Source organism: Mytilus californianus, unplaced genomic scaffold (assembly GCF_021869535.1).
Source record: "Mytilus californianus isolate M0D057914Y unplaced genomic scaffold, xbMytCali1.0.p SCAF_5, whole genome shotgun sequence".
Taxonomy (NCBI): domain Eukaryota; kingdom Metazoa; phylum Mollusca; class Bivalvia; order Mytilida; family Mytilidae; genus Mytilus; species Mytilus californianus.
The window spans coordinates 116,087,040-116,096,119 of NW_026262701.1; the positions used below are offsets into that span (position 1 = coordinate 116,087,040).

At 33.4% G+C, this 9,080-nt stretch overlaps 1 long non-coding RNA gene across 1 annotated transcript; it reads left to right on the forward strand.

The window, feature by feature from the left end:
* The first annotated feature begins 4,734 nt into the window (after window positions 1-4,734).
* On the forward strand, window positions 4,735-6,262 carry LOC127700770 (uncharacterized). The gene is made up of 4 exons (XR_007981711.1): window positions 4,735-4,983; window positions 5,099-5,151; window positions 5,463-5,577; window positions 6,218-6,262. It is a non-coding gene; the product is annotated as an uncharacterized LOC127700770 (long non-coding RNA).
* The last annotated feature ends 2,818 nt before the right edge of the window (window positions 6,263-9,080 follow it).

A 9,080-nucleotide genomic window follows, 5' to 3' on the forward strand; every position in this document is an offset into this window, starting at 1 on the left:
TTTGGAATTTCTTTTTAATAGAGTTGGGAATGAAAACGGGGAATGTGTCAAATAGACAACAACCCGACCAACTACATCAATGTATCTCCCACTTGCATATTTCTAATTCCTTGGCCGTTTTTGGCTATAAGTTTGGTACTATTTTGTGTTATATCATCTCTTCGACATTTGCATCACTGTCGAGGATCAGTTTTCGAAATGCGTATTGAGTGCTTTAAAGTTGGTACGGTAAAAGTTTTTGCTACAACAGAAGTTTATTCATAGATTGTGATAAAATACCTGCTTACAGGGATTTATACAAAATGATGGACAGGCAACTCATTTAATGCATCCTTTTGCTGCCCCTATTTTTTTTTTTTTATATCAATCTCGATTTGATTTTTTACACTTGCATATCACTTTATGATGTGGTATCTTTGCTTTTTATGATTGTGTTGGTCATGCACACTATTTGTTAAAAAAAAAAATTCCACATTCCGTCATTTTGATGTCCAACTGGCAGGTGTCATCTGACCTTGACCTCATTTTCATGGTTCAGTGGCAAAAGTTAAGTTTTTGTGTTTTGGTCTGTTGTTTTAATACTGTATGCAATTGGTCAACTATATTTGGTGTATGTCAATGTTCAGTTTTCCTGGTAAACTTTGTTTCTTGGATACTATAAGCAATAGGTCAACTATATTTGATGCATGTAATGATTTTAAGGTGTACATGTCTGTCTTGCATGTTTCATCTGACCTTGACTTCATTTTCATGGCTCATTGGTAAATATATAATTTCCATGGTTTGGTCTGTTTCTTTTATACTATAAGCAATAGGTCATTTATATTCGGTGTATGGAATGGTTGTATAAAAGGTGTACATGTGTTTCCGGCTTGGTTTATCTGACCTTGACCTCATTTTCTTGGATCATAAATGTTAATGTGATACTTGTATAACTTTATATTTAGGACTATCAACATAAAATCAATGATCAGTATAGTAGGCGATACATTTCAGCGTGTGCACTCTTGTTTAAATACTTAAAGCTATAGGACTTCATAATATAAACATAAGATAGTATGTTGGTTTTCTATAAAGATCCCACTTCCAGAGTTTTACCCAGAAATAACCGAGCTTTTCTTCATTTCCAGTTTTTAGCGTTTTTCTCTCTAAAAACATATATTTCAACCCAAATTACCCAAATATTAATATTAATAACTAAAGGACTTCACAATATAATCATAAAATAGTATGTTCTATTTTCTATAAAGATCACATTTCAAAAATTTTAACCATTAACAACTGAGATTTTCTTAGTTTCCAGTTTTCAGCTTTTTTTCTCTAAAAATCACACATTTCACCTCAAAATTACTTTAATATGAATACTGTTAACTAAAGGACTACATAAAACACTAATAAGATCAAGTAGCCTATCTTCATAAGTCTAAAATTGTAACCATAAATAACAATTTTTCTTTTTTTTCCAGTTTTCAGTATTCTTTCTCTAAAAACCACATATTTCACCCCCAAAATAACCTTTTTTCTCAAATCAAATAAATGTAGATTTTTATTATATTGTTGGTACAAGTCTATATTCCATTTTGCACTGAAAAAACCTTGTGTTGCAATTAGTTGCATGTTGAGTGATTTTATAGCTAAATTGACTAGGCTAAAACTATGAAGACATAGTCTCTAAATATTTAACACACCGAGAGTTAAAGTTAAAGAGTTAAAGTTATTATGTTTATCTACATTCTACCATTGAAAAATTGCCATTTCGATAAATTTACAATTTCAGACTTATGATAACCTCATACTAACTCATATATTTTCAAATGTTTATATTCTGTCATTGGTTAATCAATACATATGAACTTAAGCATATCCAACTAAGTCAGACATCACGTGACTTTTGTGACGTATACTAGCCGCCATTTTGTATTATATTGCCCCATATAAAATGCATAGGTGCTTCAATAAAGTTGAGTTTTCTCATGAACCTGACCCGTTTTCTAACTTTTGCAAATCAATCCTTGATATTCAAACATATTTCTATCAAACAATGTTGGTCCTAACAGTTTAATTTTTGATTAAATTCGGTCACTGGAGTACGTAAAAACATGTACTTTTTCTCGTTATTTCTCCGTTGACTCAATGCTAAATTACCGATACCCATGTCTACTTGTATAACAAATAAAGAAATTCCGTTAATAAAAATAAAACTTTGCAACTCGATTAAGTATATTCAAACATATATCTGGCGAAAAATACTATTTAAAACAGTTTAATTTCTGGGCAATTTCGGTCAAAAATCGATTTAAAAAAGTGAATATTTCGGGATTTTTCAAAATGGCGGATGATGTATATGGAAATGTTGCATCAAATCGAGGATTTGTATAGTAAGACTTTCCTTGATTTAATTTAATTTTCATGTAGAATCTCTGATGTTTCTGTTATTTTCTTTGGTGATATTTCGATTGATTGATTTCAAAATTTATTGATTAAAAAAATATTATTTTAAGTGTGACACGGGAAAATTTTATTTTGACAGATATCCAGGATATACTGTTACCAGAAAATAGTTAACAATAAAATTTATAATAAAAATTTTTCTCTTCTTTTTTTAAAAGGTTTTTTTCCTGTTTTCTGTATAATTTATCTTTCTTTAGAAATATATTTATACATTCCTTTTAGAACAAAAAAATATTTACGTCCCAAGAGAGAAAAAAATCCCAACAATTATTATAGATAAATATTCCATACCTTCAAAATCCCATCACTTGACGAACAGGTGAACTCTGACTTTGGATGTAATGTTACTTAACAATATATTGTCAGGTAGACGTGCAAACCAAAAGCAACCAGGTGACATTAAACATCCTGTGTATACATGTATTACCAGAGTTTAAATTTTGTGATATACAAAAGTTTTCATAACTGTACAAATAAATATCTTCTCTTCCCCGTGTCAAACCAGAAGAAGTATGTATCATAATAAACTTAAAGAAAATATGAATATTATAAAAAAAAAATCTTTAAAAAAATAATTTTTGCTTTAAAAGATAATCAAACTAATATTTATGTTTCTTTATTTTGTATTATTTCGTAAAAAATTAAACGAGATTTCATTGAATATGATTTTATTATTTATTTTTTTAATTCAATATTTTAAGCAAAATCCAGGCATTCAATAAATCGATATAAAGTTAAACTTGTGTAAAAAAATTTGTTATTGTATACATTTCAACAGAGACATATAATACAATTGCTCTGATTTCAACAACATTGTATACCCGACAATATTTATCGACAGAGTTATCGGTCCTGAATAGGACTGATATAGTTGGGTATGACAGTTTTAGCTTGTGTTTTGAAAATTGAAATTCTGATTAGTTTGTTCACATGTATACCAGCTGGTAATACTTCCCGTAACTGCTTATTTTGAACATATTAATGCACATGACATTTTAGCATCTGTACTAAATAAAGCTATCTGACTAATGGTATATGGTCTTGTCTTGATTTGTTATTTGACTGAGTTAACAGTTCACAAATGTCCTGTTGGGGTTTTGCTTGTTTGTGTTTTGACTGAGTTAACAGTTAACAAATGTCCTGTTGAGGTTTTGCTTGTTTGTGTTTTGACTGAGTTAACAGTTAACAAATGTCCTGTTGAGGTTTTGCTTGTTTGTGTTTTGACTGAGTTAACAGTTAACAAATATCCTGTTGAGGTTTTGCTTGTTTGTGTTTTGACTGAGTTAACAGTTAACAAATGTCCTGTTGAGGTTTTGCTTGTTTGTGTTTTTCCTTCAAAACCTAGGTGTTCCTCACGAAGAACAAAACTGCCACTCCAGGCATACATGAAGTTGGCCATAGGTAAGATGAATTTTATTATCCAACACTCCAGGCATACATGTAGTTGGCCATAGGTAAGATGAATTTTATTATCCAACACTCCAGGCATACATGTAGTTTGAAATAGGTAAGGTTAATTTTATTATCCAACACTCCAGGCATACATGTAGTTGGCCATAGGTAAGATGAATTTTATTATCCAACACTCCAGGCATACATGAAGTTGGCCATAGGTAAGATGAATTTTATTATCCAACACTCCAGGCATACATGTAGTTGGCCATAGGTAAGATGAATTTTATTATCCAACACTCCAGGCATACATGTAGTTTGAAATAGGTAAGATGAATTTTATTATCCAACACTCCAGGCATACATGTAGTTTGCAATAGGTAAGATGAATTTTATTATCAAACACTTCAGGCATACATGTAGTTGGCCATAGGTAAGATGAATTTTATTATCCAACACTCCAGGCATATATGAAGTTGGCCATAGGTAAGATGAATTTTATTATCCAACACTCCAGGCATTCATGAAGTTGGCCATAGGTAAGATGAATTTTATTATCCAACACTCCAGGCATACATGTAGTTGGCCATAGGTAAGATGAATTTTATTATCCAACACTCCAGGCATACATGAAGTTGGCCATAGGTAAGATGAATTTTATTATCCAACACTCCAGGCATACATGAAGTTGGCCATAGGTAAGATGAATTTTATTATCCAATACTCCAGGCATACATGTAGTTTGAAATAGGTAAGATGAATTTTATTATCTAACACTCCAGGCATACATGTAGTTGGCCATAGGTAAGATGAATTTTATTATCCAACAATCCAGGCATACATGTAGTTTGCCATAGGTAAGATGAATTTTATTATCCAACACTTCAGGCATACATGTAGTTGGCCATAGGTAAGATGAATTTTATTATCCAACACTCCAGGCATACATGTAGTTGGCCATAGGTAAGATGAATTTTATTATCCAACACTCCAGGCATACATGTAGTTGGCCATAGGTAAGATGAATTCCATAGGTAAGATGAATTCTATTATCCAACACTCCAGGCATACATGTAGTTGGCCATAGGTAAGATGAATTCTATTATCCAACACTCCAGGCATACATGTAGTTGGCCATAGGTAAGATGAATTCTATTATCCAATACTCCAGGCATACATGTAGTTGGCCATAAGTAAGATGAATTCTATTATCCAACACTCCAGGCACTCCAGGCATACATGTAGTTGGCCATAGGTAAGATGAATTCTATTATCCAACACTCCAGGCATACATGTAGTTGGCCATAGGTAAGATGAATTCTATTATACAACACTCCAGGCATACATGTAGTTGGCCATAGGTAAGATGAATTCTATTATCCAACACTCCAGGCATACATGTAGTTGACCATAGGTAAGTTGAATTCTATTATCCAACACTCCAGGCATACATGTAGTTGGCCATAGGTAAGATGAATTTCATTATCCAACACTCCAGGCATACATGTAGTTGGCCATAGGTAAGATGAATTCCAACACTCCAGGCATACATGTAGTTGGCCATAGGTAAAATGAATTCTATTATCCAACACTCCAGGCATACATGAAGTTGGCCATAGGTAAGATGAATTCTATTATCCAACACTCCAGGCACTCAAGGCATACATGTAGTTGGCCATAGGTAAGATGAATTCTATTATCCAACACTCCAGGCATACATGTAGTTGGCCATAGGTAAGATGAATTTTATTATCCAACACTCCAGGCATACATGTAGTTTGAAATAGGTAAGATGAATTTTATTATCTAACACTCCAGGCATACATGTAGTTGGCCATAGGTAAGATGAATTTTATTATCCAACACTCCAGGCATACATGTAGTTGGCCATAGGTAAGATAAATTCTATTATCCAACACTTCAGGCATACATGTAGTTGGCCATAGGTAAGATGAATTTTATTATCCAACACTCCAGGCATACATGTAGTTGGCCATAGGTAAGATGAATTCCATAGGTAAGATGAATTCTATTATCCAACACTCCAGGCATACATGTAGTTGGCCATAGGTAAGATGAATTCTATTATCCAACACTCCAGGCATACATGTAGTTGACCATAGGTTAGTTGAATTCTATTATCCAACACTCCAGGCATACATGTAGTTGGCCATAGTTAAGATGAATTTCATCATCCAACACTCCAGGCATACATGTAGTTTGCCATAGGTAAGATGAATTCCTACACTCCAGGCATACATGTAGTTGGCCATAGGTAAGATGAATTCCAACACTCCAGGCATACATGTAGTTGGCCATAGATAAGATGAATTCTATTATCCAACACTCCAGGCATACATGAAGTTGGCCATAGGTAAGATGAATTCTATTATCCAACACTCCAGGCATACATGTAGTTGGCCATAGGTAAGATGAATTCCATAGGTAAGATGAATTCTATTATCCAACACTCCAGGCATACATGTAGTTGGCCATAGGTAAGATGAATTCTATTATCCAACACTCCAGACATACATGTAGTTGGCCATAGGTAAGATGAATTCTATTATCCAATACTCCAGGCATACATGTAGTTGGCCATAGGTAAGATGAATTCTATTATCCAACACTCCAGGCACTCCAGGCATACATGTAGTTGGCCATAGGTAAGATGAATTCTATTATCCAACATTCCAGGCACTCAAGGCATACATGTAGTTGGCCATAGGTAAGATGAATTCTTTTATCCAATACTCCAGGCATACATGTAGCTGGCCATAGGTAAGATGAATTTTATTATCTAACACTCCAGGCATACATGTAGTTGGCCATAGGTAAGATGCATTCTATTATCCAACACTCCAGGCATACATATAGTTGGCCATAGGTATTGTGTTATACTTTTATAAGTTTATTTCGGATTTTTGCATTCTGTTACTATTTCCATCGGCGTCAACTTTTTTGAGTGTTTTTTTTTTGTATTATTCTGTGTGTTTGGGTGGCGGGGAGGTTATTGTTATTCTTATGTTTATTACCTTTAGTGACTTTCGTAGGATTTGTTTTAATGATTGATGAAAGTTTGCTTAATATCCTATATCACTTATAAAGAGTTGGTTATATTGTTTTTTTTTATATAGAAAACCATTCAAATTGTTGTAATATAGTTTCGCCCTTATGAAACAATATAACAGATCTATAAACAACTTTCATACAAGTGGGAGGTTTAGCTAGCTTTAAAACCAGGTTTATCCCACAATTTTCGTCGGAAAATTCCTGTATCAAGTCAGGAATATGGCAGTTACTTTTTACTTTTTCCGTTGCTTGATAGCGATTGATTTTGTCAGTTTTTATGGACTTCCCCCTTTTTGAATTTGCCTCGGAGTTTGGTATTTTTGTTATTCTTTTATATATTTATTTATATATTTGCAATGTATGCAAGATAAAAACATTAAAGCTTTTTCCTGTAAAGCTTTGTTAATGATACTTGAATATATTTAGTGTATGTTAGACCTTGTTATTTCGCCTCCTTATAGTATTCAGAATGTGATTACCAGAAATTGTGATCATTGTCCCTTTGGTATCTTTCACCTCTCTTTTAGATTATGTATTTAAGGAGACTAAAAGTAAGAGTATAAAAATATTATTGAAACCAGTGATTGTCATTTGTTTTCATATTTAGGTTAGACATTTGTCTTCCAATAAAACCAATAAGGGCGGAACGTATTATGGTATACCGTTGTCAGTCCGTCCATCCGTACGTTCGTCTGTCTATCCGTTAGTATGTCTAGATATCGTCATATCATATAATAACTGATATTTGCCTTAACAATTTCTACTGAAATTTTAACACAATATTAGGATTGATTGAAAAAAGTTCCGTATCGATTTTGAAATTTGATTTGGCCTGCCATTCCATACGGGACTTTTACTGTCATATTCAAAGCAATTGTTCACATATTGTACACTAACTAAAGTTTGCTTTATCAATTTACTTACCTTATTATTTTTGGATAAATTAAAGAAAGTTCTCTTTGGATTTTTTTTTTTTTTATTATTTGTGGTTCTAGAGTTTTGGCACTTTAACCGTTCAGATTTTAGGCATTTTGTATATATTGTGCACTTACTTGGGATTGATTTTCTCACAACCTTACCCCATTTTGTCGTTTAACTAAACAAAACTGCATTTTGATTTTAAATATTATTTGGTTTCTCATTCCAGAGTAACGGGACTTTAATTGTCAGATTTTAGTAATTTTTCACATGTTGTACACTAACTTCAACTTCATTACTCGTCAAAATCCATACTGGAATCTAATAACGAGGACTTCTGTGCATGTGAGTAGTGTCATGTGCGCAAACAATCCAATAAAAAAAAATGTAGCACCGTTGATTAAAATATCTCATAAAAGAATGTACACTATACAAAAATTGGTTCGTCTTGGTTGGTGCTCCTGGAAGGATGAACACAACCGATACTGAGTGTTCCTGGCGGTAACTGTTCTAGGGATAAATGAATGTTGGTATATGTTGATTCTGCAGTGGTATGGCAAGAATTTTAAACTGTGGCTGTTTCTAGTTCTTATTACAGTAGCTTGTATTGGAATGTAGAGTACTGGTGTAGCTATAAGTTGGCGGACTATTTTGCAGATGGGGTGACATCTGTCCTGGTTCTTCTTTGTTCCAGTTGAGGTTTTGAACCATTTATTTTACACTGATTGGCTTCTCTGGTTTGTATTGTTGGTTCATAACAAATATGGTAGCATTCCACTGTACCTGCTCTACTTGTTTGATCTGGGTTTTCTGTTGTGGGCTCCGTGTTGCATACTCTACATCGGTCGGACTAGACTTTGGTATGGTCTTATTTTAACTTTGTTAGACAATGTTTTAGGTTCCGCTTCAAAAACCCCAATACACTTGAAGCTTTCTTGCAGATGTTGTCAATGTGCAGATGATACTTTAGGGTCACTGAGCTCAACGCCTAGATTCGGATGGTGGCGTACCATGTCTAATGACTCATCTTTCATGGTATATTGGTACAGTCTCTTCTTAGTTGATGTTGTAAATTTTATGATGGCACATTTCTTGACGTTAAAGGTAAACTCTATTTGCTTTTTTTGCTCCATTGCACTACTGTATCCAGGACTATTTGAAGTAATATTTGTTCTACATTGAGCTTTATGGGTCTACAGATGACACAATTATCCGTGAACAGTCTGATAGTTGATGCTACACCATCT